The sequence below is a fragment of the Micromesistius poutassou genome, assembly GCF_964030765.1.
Source record: "Micromesistius poutassou genome assembly, chromosome: 1".
NCBI classification, from domain to species: domain Eukaryota; kingdom Metazoa; phylum Chordata; class Actinopteri; order Gadiformes; family Gadidae; genus Micromesistius; species Micromesistius poutassou.
This window is the reverse complement of record NC_140271.1, coordinates 30,159,365-30,178,646: the sequence shown is the minus strand read 5'-3', so window position 1 is coordinate 30,178,646 and position 19,282 is coordinate 30,159,365. Positions and strand designations below refer to the sequence as shown.

Below are 19,282 nucleotides of genomic sequence, written 5' to 3'. Positions count from 1 at the left end.
TGCTGCCTCTGTCGTGATGTCCTCTGTCGTGATGGCCCCTGCTGCTGCCTCTGTCGTGATGGCCCCTGCTGCTGCCTCTGTCGTGATGTCCCCTGCTGCTGCCTCTGTCGTGATGGCCCCTGCTGCTGCCTCTGTCGTGATGTCCCCTGCTGCTGCCTCTGTGGTGATGGCCCCTGCTGCTGCCTCTGTCGTGATGGCCCCTGCTGCTGCCTCTGTCGTGATGTCCTCTGTCGTGATGGCCCCTGCTGCTGCCTCTGTCGTGATGTCCTCTGTCGTGATGGCCCCTGCTGCTGCCTCTGTCGTGATGGCCCCTGCTGCTGCCTCTGTCGTGATGTCCCCAGCGGCGGCTGCTGTGGTGCCCCTGGCGCATGCCGCTGTCGCGGTACTCCCAGTTGCTTCGGGGCCCCTGACGGTTCTTGCGTTTGCGGTCCCCACGGTGTCCGCGGTGCCTCTGGCTGCCAAAATGCCAAAAAGTGCTTTTTGGCATTTTAATATTACTCTTCTAGCTGATAGGAATTTTATAGAAGCTTTTAATTTTGGGGGGGTTGAGTACAGGAAGAGTAAGGAGGATTTCACCTCCTTACAACGGTGGTGGGATGTGGGGGAGTGCCGGATCAGACAACTATGTCAACAGTATACTCTCAGCAGGGACAGGGCCAGGTCATTGAGAGAACTGGAGATTGAGGGAGTGGATCTGCAGTCTCTTGCAGAGTCCACCGGAGATCGAGGCCATATTGAGGCGCTCAAAGCAAAAAAGACAGCTTTGAGCAGTCTGCTGGGCGTCAAAGCACAGGGGGCGCTGGTCAGGTCCCGTTTTATGGATGCAATGCACATGGACGCCCCATCGCATTATTTCTTCAGCCTTGAGCGCCGGAATGGTCAGAGGAAGATTTTCCATTATTTGCGCACTGACACCGGAGCAACTGTGTTTGATCCTGATGGAATATGCAGATATGCAGCTGGTTTTTATAGGGATCTATACAAAAAAAATGACATATTTCTGACAGTCCTGCCTCTTTTTGAGGGTCCATCCCAATGAAGCCCTTGAGGAAGTGCTAACTTTAAATGAAACCAATCTATTGGGAAGGGAAATCAAAGCTAGTATATCCAAAACCAAAGACCGATATTGGTGGGTTTACCATCAGCCGCCTTAAAACCACACTGTTCCCGAGTTTTAACAAAATCATGTATTTAACCGAAAACGTCACGAGTCAATATATAGTACCGTGAAAGTTTTATAAACGAAAACGCGACATGCCCCGTTCTAAGTCTGTTGCTATGAGAGGATATTACTTCCTAGCTATTATATGTGTCACAGCCTGTACCTGCCTGTCTACGAACCCTGCCTGTACCTGCTGGACTGTTCTGTGAATACATTTCAATCACTCCAAAAGTAATTCTGATCTGCGCTTGATTCCCGTTCTGAGTCGTGACTGATGTGTGCTGTCGGGCGCATCCACGGATGCCCCACCAGCCGCCATCCTGCTGGAAGGACCCGGACCGATGGCCCTTCAGAAGCCTGCCTCCGGCAGGTGTGTGTGTGTGTGTGTGTGTGTCTCCTGTATGGACTCTGCTACTCTCTTCTGTGGAATCAAATGTTTTTGTTTGCCTTGCCATGTGCCTTTTGTTTCAGTCCTGAACCCCGCCCTCACCTGCCTGGTGCCACGCCCTGCCCACACCTGCCTCTGTCTGCCACACCTGCTCATCAGCTGCTCCTTGTCCTGATTGACTTTTCCCTGTCCCTGTTTCTCCCTGCCAATGATTTGCTTTCCCTCTGATATTTAAGTTCAGCCCACCAGTTAGCCTTTGTCAGATTGGACCACAAAGTTTGGTGAGATGCTCTGCCTGGTTCTGCTCTGCCTGTTTCTGCTCTGCCTGGTTCTGCTCTGCCAGAATACATTGGATTCTCTGCCTCGTGATTTACTGTTTTAGATTTTTCATTCTGTGAACTTTGCCGGGATCTTTTGTGCGTTACATGTTTGACTCTTTAGTTAGACTTTTGACCTGTCTGCCCTTTGTTTTGAATCCTGAAGAAAAGGAATAAACATTTCTCCACTTGCATCTGTGGGGTATACTACAAACCTCAATTAGTGGGTTAGCGAGGTATGTTGCGCTCAAAGCCTAGGTTAGCTGGGACACGAAAGTCGCTCTCTTTTAGCGTTGCTGTATCACCATGGTGACTTATGCTGTCAACCAAACCTGGTCGGGAGCAGGTTTTCAGCTAAGATAAGCGCAGCTTTCTCAGCCCTCTGACAATGGCGTCACCATTTGTGGGTTTCCCCGTAGACCTCGGAGCCCGTATCGTACAGACGGAGGGTCTTTTGGGACAGATCAGATTCTGAGATCCGAGGTTCTCATCAGAGGGTATTCGCTACTTTATCGTCCTTGTTGGACCTTATGGAGACAATGCTTACTGTTGCGCAGTGTGTCTCCGTGAGAGAGTGGTAGAATGGAGGTAGCGCGTCAGTCTTGAATTTCTGCATGCAGGGTTTGTCTCCCAAGTGATGCGCATTTGTGTGAAGCTTAAAAAGTCACAAGTCATATGGAATAATAATTTACTGAAGGTTATGGAATTATATTTTTGTACTTTCGATTTTTTTTGTAATTTCGAACTTGAACCCATGTTCTCAAGGCCATGCTGGCACCACATCTATGGGGGTAAAAGGCATGATGGACCGGCAAGATTTGAACCCCGGTCGCTGGCGTTCGGGTCTTATAAGAATCCACTACACCACCGCCGTTACCTCACAGCGGTCGAAAACATATGCAATACATTTCTTACATAGGGTGTATTTAAAGTGATTTCCCTAAATTATAGAACAACGCAGGTTGGACGTTGCTCATGCATTTTGAAATCATCATCACTCTATTGGGATTAATGGCGAACAATTCATCATTTGGCATAGTATTTTATAGACTATATGCTGAATCCTTTCACTTATATGAATTTACACAATCAAATTTACACTTTTTTTGCCAGCACGCCTCCCTAGCCAGTATGTGCAATTGTATTGCCCCTAGCTGTTAATAAACGCCGTTCGATGGTGTTTTGTGCCCCCAACGGGGCCTTCAAGGCAGTGCAGCCTGGAAGGCACTCCCTGCCCCAGTTTCAGCCAATCACAGCACTGCTGCTAGATTTTAACTTCTTCCCTGCCCCCGACAGTTTCAGCCAATCAGAGCACTGCTGCTAGATTTTAACTTGTTCTGTTTTTCTGCATTGAGTTAGCTCTACAATGGTTAGCTAAGTAGATATTTAATGACAGTATTTTGACCTTACAATTTTGATAGTATTTTGACAATATTTAAAAATGTAAGTTGCGTGTCCTTTGAAATATAGCCAGAACTAACTGTTACGGTTTTTCTTGTGTTTCTTGACTGAACAGACACCTTAGCTAGGTCTGTTCTTTTTACTTTTTAAAGTCATGGTTAGCACAAGTGCAGTCAATGTGTTATAAATATCAGTGGTGGACATTCAAATTATGGTGGCAAGTATGTTGATATCAAGAATATGGTTTACTATTAACGGGCTAGCCGTTTGGTGCTAGCTAACTTCCAGGCAGCCAATTCATTTTTAGCTAACTCTTTAAAGTCATGGTTAGCTCAATTGCAGTCAATGTGTTAAAATAACTAGCAATGGTGGACATTCAAGTTATGGTGGCAAGTACCCTAACTAAATCAATATGTGACAAGTACGACTCAACCTTGTTTTAAGTGAGGTGCACATTGAGACTAACTCGTGTAGCCTACACTGTTAAATGTTGGGTGATTTGTATAACTAGCACTTTTTAATCATTTATAAAACATAAAAAATGGATGGGGATGTAAATGAGGAGATGTGAATAACAGCAGTGCGGTGAGGTTCGTGGCTGGTCAGATTCAGAAATATATAAACCTGATAGAGTAGCTTAAATCATCAAATCTATTCTTGAGGTTCTAAACATTTTCAAAGAAATTTGTCTTTGAACGTGAGTAGTCGAGTCCTATGTCCCGTCGCTGGCCGCTTTAAACACAGGCGCGCATAGCCCAATCATATAGCCAACTGAAATGAATTCAAAGGCCCTCACAAAAGGCCCAAGCTAACAGGAAAAAATCCCAAAAATTAACACAAGAGGCTCTGTTGGTAGCCTAAAAGGTCTCTAAATGAAACAAATAAACACGAGTGACCCAGGCACGGTGCCAGGATTCTAGTTGTGGATGGGCCAGACCAATTATGGGTGGGCCTTAAATTAAAAACGTCATCAAATCCCTGTTTAACCTAATAAAAATGGCAGACTAATATACTGTTATATTATCTGTGCATGTGTTACGTTGCTAGCACATTTGCTAGGGGCAAATGTGATATTTATACAATTCGCACCCATGGTAAGCATTATGGGCCTTTGTATTTTTCACAAAGGCCCCTGCAGGGGTATCACAGACTACAGTGTGAAGCTCTCAGCCTCTAGCTCCTGTAGTTCTCTGACAAAATCAGATAGGAACTCAGTGGCCGAACTAGGTTTTTTCGGTCCACAGTACGCCCCAATGACCACAGGTTCCTTCATGGGGACGGTAACCAGTAAGCCAAGGATGGGCCACAGCTGTACAGTGGAACTTTTAAATAGAGGTAGACCATCTACATTAATCTGCAGCCCCAATGCCAATAAACAATAAGGTCGATAATGAGACAGGCACAGTCTTTCTATTAATTTTTGTTCTAAGAGACATTTCAGAAAAAAAGAAAAGACAGTAAATGTATCATTGTTTCTAATGTTGTATTTAAATAAATACATTGTCAAATGGTGGTGTTGTTTCATTGCTACAAACTAGACAAGAACAGAAATAGAGCAACATTGAAAATTTGGGATGCACTTCTTGATTCGGCCCCATGAATAGGCCTAGATTTACATAGATAATCCAGGTTAGGGATTGAAATTAAAGGAAGGTTTACATAAAAATCATTGGCTGTTGTTGACGTAGGACATTCAAAATGTGTTTAGATATTTTTTAATCATGCATTGACATGGGAACAGCTGTATACTGACACCCGCTGCCATAGATATGTATTTAAGTAAGACCTCAGAATTTATTCCCAGTCTGACTCAGAAAGAAGGAATTTAACAGAAGGTAAGTGTGTCATGTTCTTTAATTAGTTTAGTAATTAGGTTATTGGTTGATACCGGTAACCTAGACTACATTAGGACACCTTGACCTTTGTTTTGAGGAGGGCTGTCAAACCATGAGAAAACCTTTAGGGTCTATATAAACGATAATGGGTTACTTGAACCCCGCTCAGAATTTTTAAATATTTTATACTTTTTAAGATATTCTTTTAAAATGCTATTTTTTTTTAACAATGGAACAATTCTCTGACACTTAAACTACTTCAGACTTTGTAACTTAACTTAACATTTGTTATTGTTAACCTTTGTCCAAACGTTTAACAAATCAACTTACATTTTAACAAACCAGAAAATATCTTACTTGATTAAGCGAACCCCGCAGAGGCAATCGTAGGGGCCAACAGTCAAACCCAGTCGATAAAAGTTGATTCTGCAGAACACACAAATTAGTTATTAATTGTCTGAACCGAATCCCTTCACTTGATTTAAGCCATTTAACATTTCTTTACGTCGTAAACTATGTGGCTTTACTAAAACATATTTTCAACCTCATTTTGCACTACATCACTCACCGCATTTTCTGCAGGAAATGCATTTTCTAGTTATTAGTAGGCCTAGTATTAGTAGTAGAAGCCTAGTCGTCATAGCAGTAGCAGTAGTGGTATCATTATCCACTATGGCCAAGTGCTTCAACTGCTAGAAATTGTGTAAGCAACATTACATTTTAACAAACCAGAAAGTGTCTTACTTGATTAAGCGAACCCAGCAGAGGCAATCGTAGGAGCAAACAGTCAATTCCAGTCGATAAAAGTTGATGCTGCAGAACACATAAAATAGAAGATGGGGACCAAGTTCCATACAGTAGCATTAGAAATCACAAACAGGCGTGAATACCCATTAGTTGTCTGAACCGACTTAAACAGTGATTAAAATGCCAAAGCTTAATTTTAATTATAAAGATGGCATATAGACACTACACATTAGACCAAACTTGCCAAAATGCAAACTTTCTGCAATCTATTTGTATGGTACGCATGGCTGGAATTTTGTGATTTTAGGGGCAAGGCCAAGGGGCAATTTTTTTGAGGGCACAAAGTCCACATGCCAGGGCATGTAGGCCATAAGTTAAAAAACATGATTTTGATTTCACAAAAATAGACAAATTAATTTCTCAAAGCATTAACGCCTTTTTAATAAACAGTGTATCACTTCTAGAGAAATTGTTCATTGTTTTGCAGTTTTTATCTGCATCTTGAAGAGCCCTTTTTCAAAAGGAAAAATAGTTGATTGAATTTGTTATAAAGACCGGACGAGAAACTGACGTCGCTGTGCTGTCCTCCTTCTTCTTAATTGAAGGAGCAGGCAGAGAAAAGCTCTCTCCTTCTGGGCTTGCATTAAAATCAAATACATAAAAAATGCCAAATAGTGATAAGACGTCCATTATGTCGCCGCCAGTCCAGATGTGTCAGGTGTGCGCGAGAGACATACGAACGTATGCTTACCACTTTTGTAAATGCCATACAGTACATTCGGATCGCATGATAGGAATAGATCTATTCCGATTAGAAATCTAATTGGATCAGACGTTTACAAGTATGGCGAAATGAAAGTCATAGACACACTCAATTTTGAAGAAACAAGAAAGTCGGAAAAGCATTTATTTAACGAATACAAAATTGTAGTCCCTCCTGGCTACCTGCAAAGTGCGCGGCGGTTGCTATGCAACACACTGTAGCGTCCTTCAGAGAGAAGGCTAGAGACGGTAGCTTGGTTCGCCAGCCTACTATCGAGTTCACTCAGCGTGTGCCTATTGCTTTACAACATTTCCACCCTCTCCATCAACCAACATATTTTTAGGCTTCAGTGAACTATGCTATTGCTTTTATATATACATAAACAACAGTTAGAGTTAGGCGCGGAGTGATACTGAACTCTGTAAACTGATTGCGCGTCATAGCTGTGTGTATACGCTCATTATACAACAGTTAGGAACCAATCAGATCGCTTGATTTAAGCCACCCGTTATATAAATGTAATAATATTTTTTTATTCCGATGCTGTTCTTCCACTTATAATTGGATCAGAAGTGTCCGCGACTGGCAGAGGCGTCACACGTTCTTTTTTGGATCGCTGAGCTGCATGGAGGGGGGGGGGGCAGAGCGCAGGGCACCAAGGCCAAAGTGGCCGATGGGCATACGATTTTCGCGATGGAACATGTTAAAGTTGTATCTGCTATCTATCATAGCAGACAAGTGACTAACATTTACCCAACTTCATTGACTAAAATACCTGTGCCAGTATGTGATCTATAGTGTGTGTGTGTGTGTGTGTGTGTGTTCACCGGCTCCCGGATGGGTCAAAAGAAGCAAAAACTTAACTTAACTACCATAACATATTCTGCCGAAATTGCTATTCCATTTAAAATCAAATAGGCTACAGACTGGCATGATAATCACCTCTATGAAGTTTTACTGCTAGTCCTAATATCAAACGTTATTACAATCATACATAAATGTTGATTAAAAAAAACACAAAGGCCAATGTAGTACTGTGAATGTCGAACGATATATAAATATTATATATCGTATTATATATAATATTATTTTAATCCAGGAAAGGCCGCCAATACAGGATCGCTTTTAACTCACTTTATTTGGTTAAGGTTATTGATCTATTGTCCATCGTCTATGAAACAAAAGGAGAGGGATCGTATATAACACGCGTGCGTCTCTAAGCTTTATATCTACGATACGCCGCCCAAGAGATTCTGACTCTTCTCTTTTGTGTGTTCTCCCTAGTGTTTTGGCAGGCGTGGCCTTTATGACGTGTAATGTGCTCTGATTGGCTAGTGTTGAACGCCCACCTCCTAGTCCATTATGTGTGCTGGTGCTGACATCTTGTGGCTATGTGCGGTTATTACAGCTGGCTATTATATGTGCTCGGTACTGCTCCCTGTGGCTATGTGAGGATATTACTTCCTAGCTATCATATGTGCTGATATTCATCACATATTCCCTCCTTGGTCATCTCAGATGACCATACTACGAGCCACTAGTGCAATGTAACATATATATATATATATATATATATATATATATAATATAGTATAAAAGTGGTGAGTATAAATTCAAGCGTAGAAAACCCACGGATTGGTTACGGCGGAACAACATCAACAACACCAACCGACCTAACTTTCGGGAAAACCTCCCACTAAAAGGGAGGAAAACCTCCCACTAAAAGGGAGGAAAACCTGTCACGTCCCTAATGTGGAACGGTATTCACCTTGGTGTGTCTCAAAGAATACATAGGCCTCAGCCAACAACAAAGCAGTAGACATATAATCAACACATCATACAATCAATATGTCATACCGTCACAGTATCATGAAGTCATAAAGACACAGTAATAAAGGCACATATATAAATTCATCACAAGAAATCCCTTCAAATACTTCTATGAATAACACAAAATCGAATACTTCCAGGTATAAGTAACAGTAAACCTTACACTTCCAGCATGCATCGAAAGTCAACACTACTAAAATACAATGTAGAACTAAAACACCCTACAGGCATGCATGGTTTCCAATGGCTCAGGTGGTCTCCATGCACGCAGGGTCCTTGAACATAGTCGCAGCGTTAGCTCCCGTCTCTGTAGCCGACCTCAGGTCGGACAGTTCACAAATCCAAAGTTCATCCTGCCAGTCATGGGCAAGGCTCACATGAAAAAGGTTACTAGCACGAACCCATGTGAGCCTCGCCCCTGCATCCAATCATCAACTCGGCCGTACCAGTAGACAGAACATATTCCAACAGCACCAAAGAAATTCAGCAGTCCCATTATCAAAGCAATAGTGCGAAAACAGCATAAATCTGTGAAGGGAGCAGTGCAACGACCATTTCTGTGTCCCTCTTTTTCCACAGTAACGTTAACTGCAAGAAAGAATTACAAGGAAATGCCAATTTAATATTGACACTGAATGAAAAGGTCTTGGAAAACAAAGTCTTATTTTTGGAAAACAGCACCATTCTAGCATATACATAATATATATATTAGCATATAATATTTTTTTTTATACTGCCACAACAAAGAAATATATATATACATATATAGTATAGTATAGTATAGTATATATAGTATATATATATATATATATATATATATATATATATATATATATATACTATATCTATATATCTAAAGAACCATTTAAACACATTAAGTGTAAAACAATATTTACCTGTGCATCTGTAACTTGTTGATCCTGAGCCTCTTTTCTTTTCTTCACTTTTTTGGCATGTAGGCTCCTGGGGTTTGGTAGTTTTTCTGGTGGATTGAAGTACTTGGACTTGGACTTGGACTGACCAGTAGAGCTGTCCTGCTTCTTCCACTGTTCTTCATGGTCATCATCTGGCCTGCGAGAACTTGTAACTGTTTTATCCAGAATCTGCATTGGCAGATTATGTTGCACAACGTGCTCTACATATCTTCCTTGCATTAAGGCAAACATTTTGGATATGACCTCTGCAGGTCTCAGGTACTTTTTCTTTAACAGGATAGAGTGTTTGACCAAACCAAACCAGAGTTCAACATGGCAGTTGGTATCCCTGGTTTTTTCTCTTCCATTTGTTTTGATGGTTGTGCATTTTCCATGCCGTGACAGATCCCCAAGCAACAAACCACCCCACAATGGGAAAATCCCCATATCGTTTTTTAACAGCACATTGATGACACCAGGACAGAGGTAATGGTTGTTTATGCCAACAGCATCTTCTGATGCTGAGGATGTCACACTGTGCTTGGTCACGCCTGACTTGAAAAGCATGTGTGAAAAGCAAGGTGACTTTCCAACAGCACTGTTAGCAGATTTCTCAGTGTTGCTTTCCTCCTCTCCCATTACATGTCCACTTTCTTCCAGCTTTATGTCCTGGATTTTCAAAACACACTTGTCGAGGTATGTTTTGCTCTGTTTTACCAAATGAGTGTACTCCTCTGCATCAAAAAGCACACACATATGATAAAAAACCTCATGGGCCACCTGCATACTTGTGCAGTTCAGGAGGTAAGCAAAACTGAATGTTGCATATTCTTGTATGCCTCTGTCTCCTGTTTTCCTGCCAAATGCTTATGACACAGCCTTCATGATATGTGCAGAGCACAGATGCAGCACAGTGAACTTGGGAATCCGTTCAGTTTGTCCAGACACTATTTCAAATGCTCTGATGAGGTACATTGAAATATTCTCCTTGTTGAAGGACAGAAGCACGCTGTTAATTAGAGCCCAACTATAATCAGTCTCAACCTGTGTTATTCGTCTTTTTGTTGTATATGACAACTTCCTCTGGAATTCCATTAGTCAATAGGAAATGGATGGAATGGAATGGCTGTTGGTTAATAGTTCTGTAACGGGCAAAGGAGGCTTATCCTTGCCCATGTCTGGCAAAACTAGAGCATAATACAATACTCTTTTGTTTTGGTCAGGGATTTTCTGCACCACACCACCTGTAGCATCAAGGTAGAGAGCGGTGGGTGTTTGTTTTAAATGTTCAGCTAAAATATTGATTCCAGTAACAGTATGTAAATGTACAGCAAAAGGATCAATTTGCAGGCGCTGAAGATAGCCTTTTGAGGATGCATGACTGCTGCTCTCTTTAATGACCTTTTGTGTAAGCATGAGTTCAAGCATTACATCATCATGGAGCCTTGCACTCTTTTTAACCTCAGATGAAATTTTCTTTATGACATCCTTGGTGAGGCTTCTGGTGACATTACCAGCCATGATCTCTTCCACAGGTGTGTTTTTTAACATGCTGTAATAATAATTGCTGACACCATTGCTTACAGCTTTAGCAATCTTTCCTCTTCGTAGGTATTTGGCTGGCCTAAATTTTCTTTGGTTGTTGAGGTGTCTGACTTCTGTGACATTTTTTAATTGTAATATTCCCTAGTGATACATTTTTACTGTAATACTCTCACATAGCCATATCCAGTAGCACCAAGCATAGTTTAGAGTTAATTTCCCCTCACAATCGCCAGAGGGCAGCACTGAACACATTTGACAAAGTTACGAAACATTTACACTAGGGGCAGCAACGGACACACAGAGGAAGTGGGAAAACCATAGATGAAAGGGGGTGGGCTTTTAAAGCCACAGAGCACGCCCACCTTTTACCTTCTTATTTAACTCGGACTCCGCCAGTTTAGATTCAGAATCTCTCAGCAGCGTATCCTGGATGCTAAGCTCTGAGACGCTCCGCGCGTGTTATTTACCATTCCTCTCCTTTTGTTTCATAGACGATAGACAATAGACCAATAACCTTAACCAAATAAAGTGAGTTAAAAGCGATCCTGTCCCGGCGGCCTTTCCTGGACCAAAATCCACAACACTTCACCAAAGCGCATAACTTTAAAACTTATTCTTTTAGCCGTTGATTTTGGCCTGCTTTTTTTTTTTTAAACTGTAGACAGCCTTGCATCCTTCAAATGTACAGTGTGCTGAGGCACGGAAAAAATGGGATTTTATTTTACGGCTGTAACTTGGCTTCACATGCTGATACTTGAAAGCAAGTGTACAACATGCATTTTCTGTTAAAAATTCATCATACAGTACATCACTCCATGGGGGACGAAGACTTTTCTTCCCATGTTTTGGTTTTAATTTGTTCCATTGTTTTCTTGTGATTGTAATTATGAAAAATTTTGGCCCTGCTTTGCACCTTCTGTAGCCTGTTTGTTGATCTGATTTAGTGCATTTTGATCCTTTTCCTTTCCTACTTTCACTTTTTTTCTTAGTCTGGTCCACAGTCTCCTGACATTCCTCTCTGCTCTCTTTTACACTGTCGCTGTCAGTCTGAACAATATATATTTCTTCATCTGCATTGTCCCTGTCTTCTTCATTTGATGGTGTCTGCTCTTCTTCATCTTTCTTGCTAAAACTCTCCACTTCTCCATCCTGCTCAGTAGCCTGAAATCCTTCTCTCTTATTTTTTTGGGTCTGTGTATTGTTTATTTCAGGACCTTCTCTGTTCTCAACAGTCTCTAGATCAGACAATCTATACATGTCTCTACCATCTGTACTGTCCCTGTCTTCTTCACTTGTTGGTGTCTGCTCTTCCCCTTCATCTTTCTTATTGTCCCTTTCTCCATCCTGCTCAGTACCCTTTCGTCTTGTTTTCTGCCTTTTCTTTTCAAAAAATTAGGACATTGTTGGTTATAATGGAGATATGGCTAACAAGATACTTACAACACCATTTAATTTGTAAATTGAGTCAAAGTATAAATGACAATAGATAATAATAACAAGAATAATTAAAACTGCGAGCAGTGTTGAGGGAGTCAAGCTGATAAACTAATTAAACAAAATTAAAACATAAAAGATAGATCTAACAGGCCAAACACGCGGCCTTCAGCACTTTCGACAAGTTGCACGTCAAAAAATAAAGGATGGACTGAGATATGATCACACTCGCCCCCCTAGAGGTCAAAGGTCACCAAATTCATTGGGCATCATCAGGATAGGGTCATAAGTCTATGAGCCAAGTTTGGTTTGGATACATGAAAGCCTTGCAGAGATATGAGCTCACTTCCTGTTTGACGTCCCCCTGAGGTCAAAGGTCACCAAATTGTTTGGGTGTCCCCAGGATGATGTCATGAGTCTATGTACCAAGTTTGGCTATGATATGTTAAAGGGTTGCTGAGAAACAGGCTTACTTCCTGTTTGGCGGCTTCGCCGTCTCGTTGATTGGCTGTCACGGCCAAACAGTTTTATATTTCAAAAAGCTGTAAGACATATGTGTTCAGCTTGGTCTGAAGACCATATCTGGCAAGTTTCAAGAAGATTTGACAGAATTTGTGGCCTGTGGATATGTACTATTAATTTTGACAACTTTGAACACGGTGGCCAAATTCTGATGTTTCCATGAAAAATAATTCATGGAGCTATATGGGGAGGTCTGACAGTATCACCAGACATTGGAAATTTGTTTGAAATATACTCATGTGAAGAGAGAGGAGTTAAAAGACATATTCATTAATTATAGCGCCCCCTAGAGATCAAAGGTCACCAAACCTAATGAGCGTCTCCGTGATGATGTCATGGGTCTATGTACCAAGTTTGGTTATGATATGTCAAAGGGCTGCTGAGAAACAGGCTTACTTCCTGTTTGGCAGCTTTGTGGTCAAATTTGATTGGCTGTTGCGGCCAAACGGTTTTGAATTTGAAAAATCTGTTCGATAACTTTTGTGAGGCATAGTCTGATCAACATATGTGCCAAGTTTCGAGATGATTGGACAAAATGTGTGATGTGTGAAACATTTTGAAGGTTTTTGACATAAACCAAGATGGCGGACAATTTATCATGACGCAATATGACGTCATAGGGTGCGTTGAACTCGGCTTGGCCCAAGGATTCCAATGATGCCTTGTTTGTGAATATTGGATGAATCGGTCAAAAGTTATGAACATGAATGCATGTCCAACTTTGACCTGTTGGTGGCGCTAGAGCTCATGGGCTAGCGACCTCAAATTTGCTGTGAGGGCTTATGGGACTGTCCTGAATCAGTGTGTGCCAAATTTCACAACTTTTTACCATGGGGTTCTATGGGCTGCCATAGACTCCAATGGCAGGAAAATAATAATAATAGGAAACAGTACGAAAACAATAGGTTGTCCAGCAGCTTCGCTGCTTGACTCCCAATTAAAGCTGCATGCAGCATTTAACAGTGCCAAGCCTGAGCCGACCAATACAACCCTTCCGACCAATAAACCATCAAACCTAACTCTAACCCGACCAATAAACCATCAAACCTTACCCTAACCCTACCAACCAATAAACCATTTTTTGCATTTTTGGACTGTTGCAATAGCGCCAACTTTAGGCTGATTTAGATACAATTTGGACAGTTTCATCTTGACCCATGTACCTTTGACTATCCCAAGTTTGATGATGATTGGGTTAAGTAAACCCTGACTTTTGACGTTAAGTTAAATGACAATTTTTGACGATTTTGAGCCTCTGGCGGCCATGTTGTTTTGCCAATCGACATGATTTTACTTGAGCAGTTGGAACTTTGGGCCGCAACAGCCACTAAGTTGGTCCCGCTCAAATCAAACATTGCGTCTATGAACTGTGGCGTTTTTTGTGACAGGCCATGCCCATTTCGATGCCACGCCCTATTTGAAAATATGTTGATTTTATCTTGTTCAGAATTTGATTCCAAAGAACTTTTGTATTGGAAAAAACTATAAGACCCCCCGTGTGCAGGGTTCTAAATTAACTTTTTTGATTACCAGCCAATTTGGCTGGTAACTTTCTAAAGTTACCAGCCAATCAGAATTTCCACTAGCCAAATTTTTTGTTGATGTTCTCAATCTCATCCCCTGCCTCCTTCCCCTTCTCGCCCCCAGACGTCTGTCCAACCAACCACCGCCGCGTTTAGTTTAACGCGGTGGTTCTCAAACTTTTTCGGTCACCCCCCACTTTGGACAAGGGGGGATTTTCAAGCCCCACCTGCCCCCATCGCCCCAACACAATGCTAATGAAATACGCCAAGCTTAACATTTCCAAATTTATTGAAGTAACATCAAGTTACATCAAGTTGTATCTAAATAACATCAAATAACATCAAGTTCAAAGATAGAGAAAATAAAAGTGCAGCTGAAAGAAAAAAGAGCGAGACTTCTCCGGTGCTGGATCTGATGCCTATTCAGGAGCAGAGGACTCAACTAAAACCGTCCACAGTGGATGATGTGCTTTTTTGCACGGCAATCTAAAGCACCACGCCAAACACCACTAGTGTAATTCCCCGGCGTTCCATCTTATGTGTCTGATTTTCCTTCCGGTGCGGGTCGGCGTTGGTATCAGTTTATAGCGGGTCTGGTCGGGTGCGGAATGTAATTTGCGCTACTGTCGGAACACGGGTCGGATGTGGTTTTAAGTTTGGCGGGTAAGGACGGGTGCGGGTTTGCAAATAAGAGGCGTGCAGGACTCTGCTCTGCTCATCTCTCTCCACTCCGCTCTGCCTCTGGCTCACACACACTCTGCCCCGGCCCCGCTCTTCCACCACTCGCCTCACTTTTTTAAATCCCCTTCAGCGTGAAACATGCATTTGCAACATCTTGCTCCGACAGTTTTTGACTAATTTTAAAATGTTGAGCTACCCTGGCCTACACACAAATTTAGGATTGAGTTGTAATCGGCAAGGCAGGTTAACGAGCACAGCGACGCGGCGCCCCCGATATAGAACGACCAGTTGGAGCGCGGCGACGGCACCTATTTTATTGCATGAACAAATATTGATATATATCTTATATCGACATTCTGCTTGAAAATAGGAGATATGACTTTTGGCCCATATCGCCCAGCCCTACTGTCAAGCTTTCGCTCCTACCATAAGAAACATGGAGTTTTCAGTGACACTTCCTCCCGTTTGTCGCGCCCCACCTGCACGTCTCTATTCCCCACCAGTGGGGCGCGCCCCACACAACATCACGTAGCATCACCACAGTGCTCATGGGAAATGTAGTCAGTACTGCCCAGGGAGCGAGAACAGTACGACAATTCACCATGACGTCACAATTCGTTCTTCCGGGTGGCAAAAGCCGAAGCGTTCTCCGATGGCACCACTAGTAAACAAACCCTTCCATGTCATTTGACCAGGGCAGAGCGATCCAGAAAACAGAGTCAATGGCTTGAATGAATGGTTTTCTTCTTGCGGGGTGCTACAGGACGTCTCATTAATATATATAAATATAACTTATATTATATTATATTAATATTGTTTACGTCATCGTTTCAACTTCAGATCAACAATGGTTTTATCTATGTAACTATGTTCACAGTAGCCGGCTGGATGGCTTCAGGTCAGTGGCAGCCGCTCGCGTTCTGCCACCCGGAAGTGTCCTTACGGCTATTGTTTACTAACATTCTGAAGTGTCCTTACGGCTATTGTTTACTAACATTCTGAAGTGTCCTTACGGCTATTGTTTACTAACATTCTGAAGTGTCCTTACGGCTATTGTTTACTAACATTCTCAAGTGTCCTTACGGCTATTGTTTACTAACATTCTCAAGTGTCCTTACGGCTATTGTTTACTAACATTCTGAAGTGTCCTTACGGCTATTGTTTACTAACATTCTGAAGTGTCCTTACGGCTATTGTTTACTAACATTCTGAAGTGTCCTCACGGCTATTGTTTACTAACATTCTGAAGTGTCCTTACGGCTATTGTTTACTAACATTCTCAAGTGTCCTTACGGCTATTGTTTACTAACATTCTGAAGTGTCCTTACGGCTATTGTTTACTAACATTCTCAAGTGTCCTTACGGCTATTGTTTACTAACATTCTGAAGTGTCCTTACGGCTATTGTTTACTAACATTCTGAAGTGTCCTTACGGCTATTGTTTACTAACATTCTGAAGTGTCCTTATGGCTATTGTTTACTAACATTCTGAAGTGTCCTTACGGCTATTGTTTACTAACATTCTCAAGTGTCCTTACGGCTATTGTTTACTAACATTCTGAAGTGTCCTCACGGCTATTGTTTACTAACATTCTGAAGCGTCCTTACGGCTATTGTTTACTAACATTCTGAAGTGTCCTTACGGCTATTGTTTACTAACATTCTGAAGTGTCCTTACGGCTATTGTTTACTAACATTCTCAAGTGTCCTTACGGCTATTGTTTACTAACATTCTGAAGTGTCCTTACGGCTATTGTTTACTAACATTCTGAAGTGTCCTTACGGCTATTGTTTACTAACATTCTGAAGTGTCCTTACGGCTATTGTTTACTAACATTCTCAAGTGTCCTTACGGCTATTGTTTACTAACATTCTGAAGTGTCCTTACGGCTATTGTTTACTAACATTCTGAAGTGTCCTTACGGCTATTGTTTACTAACATTCTCAAGTGTCCTTACGGCTATTGTTTACTAACATTCTCAAGTGTCCTTACGGCTATTGTATACGGTAATAATATATATTATTACAATATATCAATATATATATTATATATTATATATTATTATATATATATTGTATACGGCTACTGATCGCGAGAAAAATCGTTGAGAAAACACCATAATATGTCCTCTTTACCCTTTTCAACCCTGATCGCCCCCCCCCCCCCCCCCCCCCATCAACAATCCCAATCCCCCCCCGTCAACAACCCTGTGATCGCCCCCCACCGTCCCCCCCATCCCGATCGCGGGGGGGGGCGCTCGGGCGCGGTCTCTCCTAGGGCACAATTCAGTGTAGAACCGGCCCTGGTAACGGTGTCTTGTTCTCCCCTCAGATGCCTGTGAACTCACACTGGACCCAAACACAGCCTGCAGAGAACTCTCTCTGTCTGAGGACAACAGAAAGGTGACGCGGGATAAAGAGCTGCAGCCGTATCCTGATCACCCAGAGAGGTTTGACTACTGGGTCCAGGTGTTGGGAAGAGAGGGTCTGACTGGTCGCTGTTACTGGGAGGTAGAGAGGGAAGGAGGTGTTGGTGTAGGAGTGACATACAGAGGAATCACAAGGAGAGGAAAGGGTGGTGACAGCGAGCTTGGAGGGAACAACAAGTCCTGGTGTCTTTATTGTTATGATGACCGTTACTCTGCCCAGCACAACAATATACCAACCTCCATCCGTCTCCCCCCCGCTGGCTCTAACAGAGTAGGAGTGTATCTGGACCGGCCTGCTGGCACTCTGTCCTTCTACAGAGTGTCCCCAGGTGGAGGAGGGTCCTCAGACACACTGACACACATCCACACCTTCAGGACCTCCTTCACCCAGGAGGACCTCCTCCCTGGGTTTGGGTTATGTTCTGGTACCTCATTCTCTCTGAGTCAGTTGTATTGAGAGACACACACACACACACACACACACATACACACACACACACACGTTCAGTTGTTTTTTTTTAATCCAAAACTTTTTTTTATGCAATAGGGAATTCATTATCCTCAATATCATATCTTTGGCTTCCTCTACAGTTATAAAAAATATTATGCATTGAGCTTCCTCTACAGTTAGAAAGATTAATTGTTCAGATGAGGAGAGTTTGATGATGAAAGCTATTTTAAAAAGGTGTCTTTTCAGTTATGCTCAATAAATTGCTCAGTTATCAGTAATTATTACATTTCTATCTTTAGTGATCGCTCTATTGGTAAATTCTGTAGTATATTTGTATCAACCACTTTATTATTCTTGTATAAACACAGTCATGTCGCTTTATATTATGTTGATGTTGATTTGATTTAGGATGATGATTTAAACAGTCCTTAACTTGACTGAAACAAGCAGGGTCATGGATCGGGATAGATAGTGTATTAAATGTACTGAGGTTATGAATCTGGATAGATAGTGTATTAAATGTACTGAGGTTATGGATCGGGATAGATAGTGTATTAAATGGTTTTTTTTAAAGAGTAATTTATTCTTCAACCTACAAAAACGAATAACCATGTTTGAATGAATAATGTTAATATGTAGTTTTTTAAACAGAAATAAAATAAAGTTGGTGCTATAACCGAGTATGGCCAATAGATGGTAGTGTTTCTAATTTATTCTAATTTTATGAATTCTGAATTGTGGACACTTTTGAAATGGAAACTAACGATTGTTAACCTATTAGGTATTGATCAAGACCGGAAGAAAATGAATGGAACAATTAAATTAATCAAATCTATAACATTAATAATGTAAAAAATAAATAATGTATAAATATAGAAATAAGAGATGTGTATTCTGTGGTCTCCTGGTCCTTCTTTAGTGGTCAGTTTATAAATCCTCTGCATGGAGGGTCACTTTACAGGTGTCTCTGTGACTGAACACAGCGCTGTGTGAGTATGAATCCAACATGGAGACATTTACCAACATTTACCAACGCCTGGCTCCTTATAAATAATCTTATAATATAATAATCTTATAAATTAAAAAAATCACAATCCACGACAAAAACATCACATGCGCCATTACATGCTCCGAATGCCACATCATATATGTCGGCGAAACAAAGCACACAATACTCACTCGACTCAAACAACATTTATATAACATACACAGAGGTACATCCAACACTAGACTGGTGGAACATTTCCAAACACACCCCATTACCTCATCATTCATCACTGGGCTGGAGATGAAGGCGTGCTGGTCGGACAGACAGAGGAAGGCGGCGGAGCGTAGATGGA

The 19,282-nt window shown here is 41.7% G+C and overlaps 1 pseudogene across 1 annotated transcript; it reads right to left on the bottom strand.

The window, feature by feature from the left end:
• Positions 1-8,691: 8,691 nt before the first annotated feature.
• Positions 8,692-12,245, bottom strand: LOC311404188 (annotated as a pseudogene). Its single transcript has 5 exons — positions 12,177-12,245; positions 10,075-11,043; positions 9,340-9,546; positions 8,963-9,031; positions 8,692-8,796 (listed from the first exon to the last, which is right to left on the bottom strand). The product of its transcript is annotated as an uncharacterized misc_RNA (transcript).
• Positions 12,246-19,282: the final 7,037 nt, after the last annotated feature.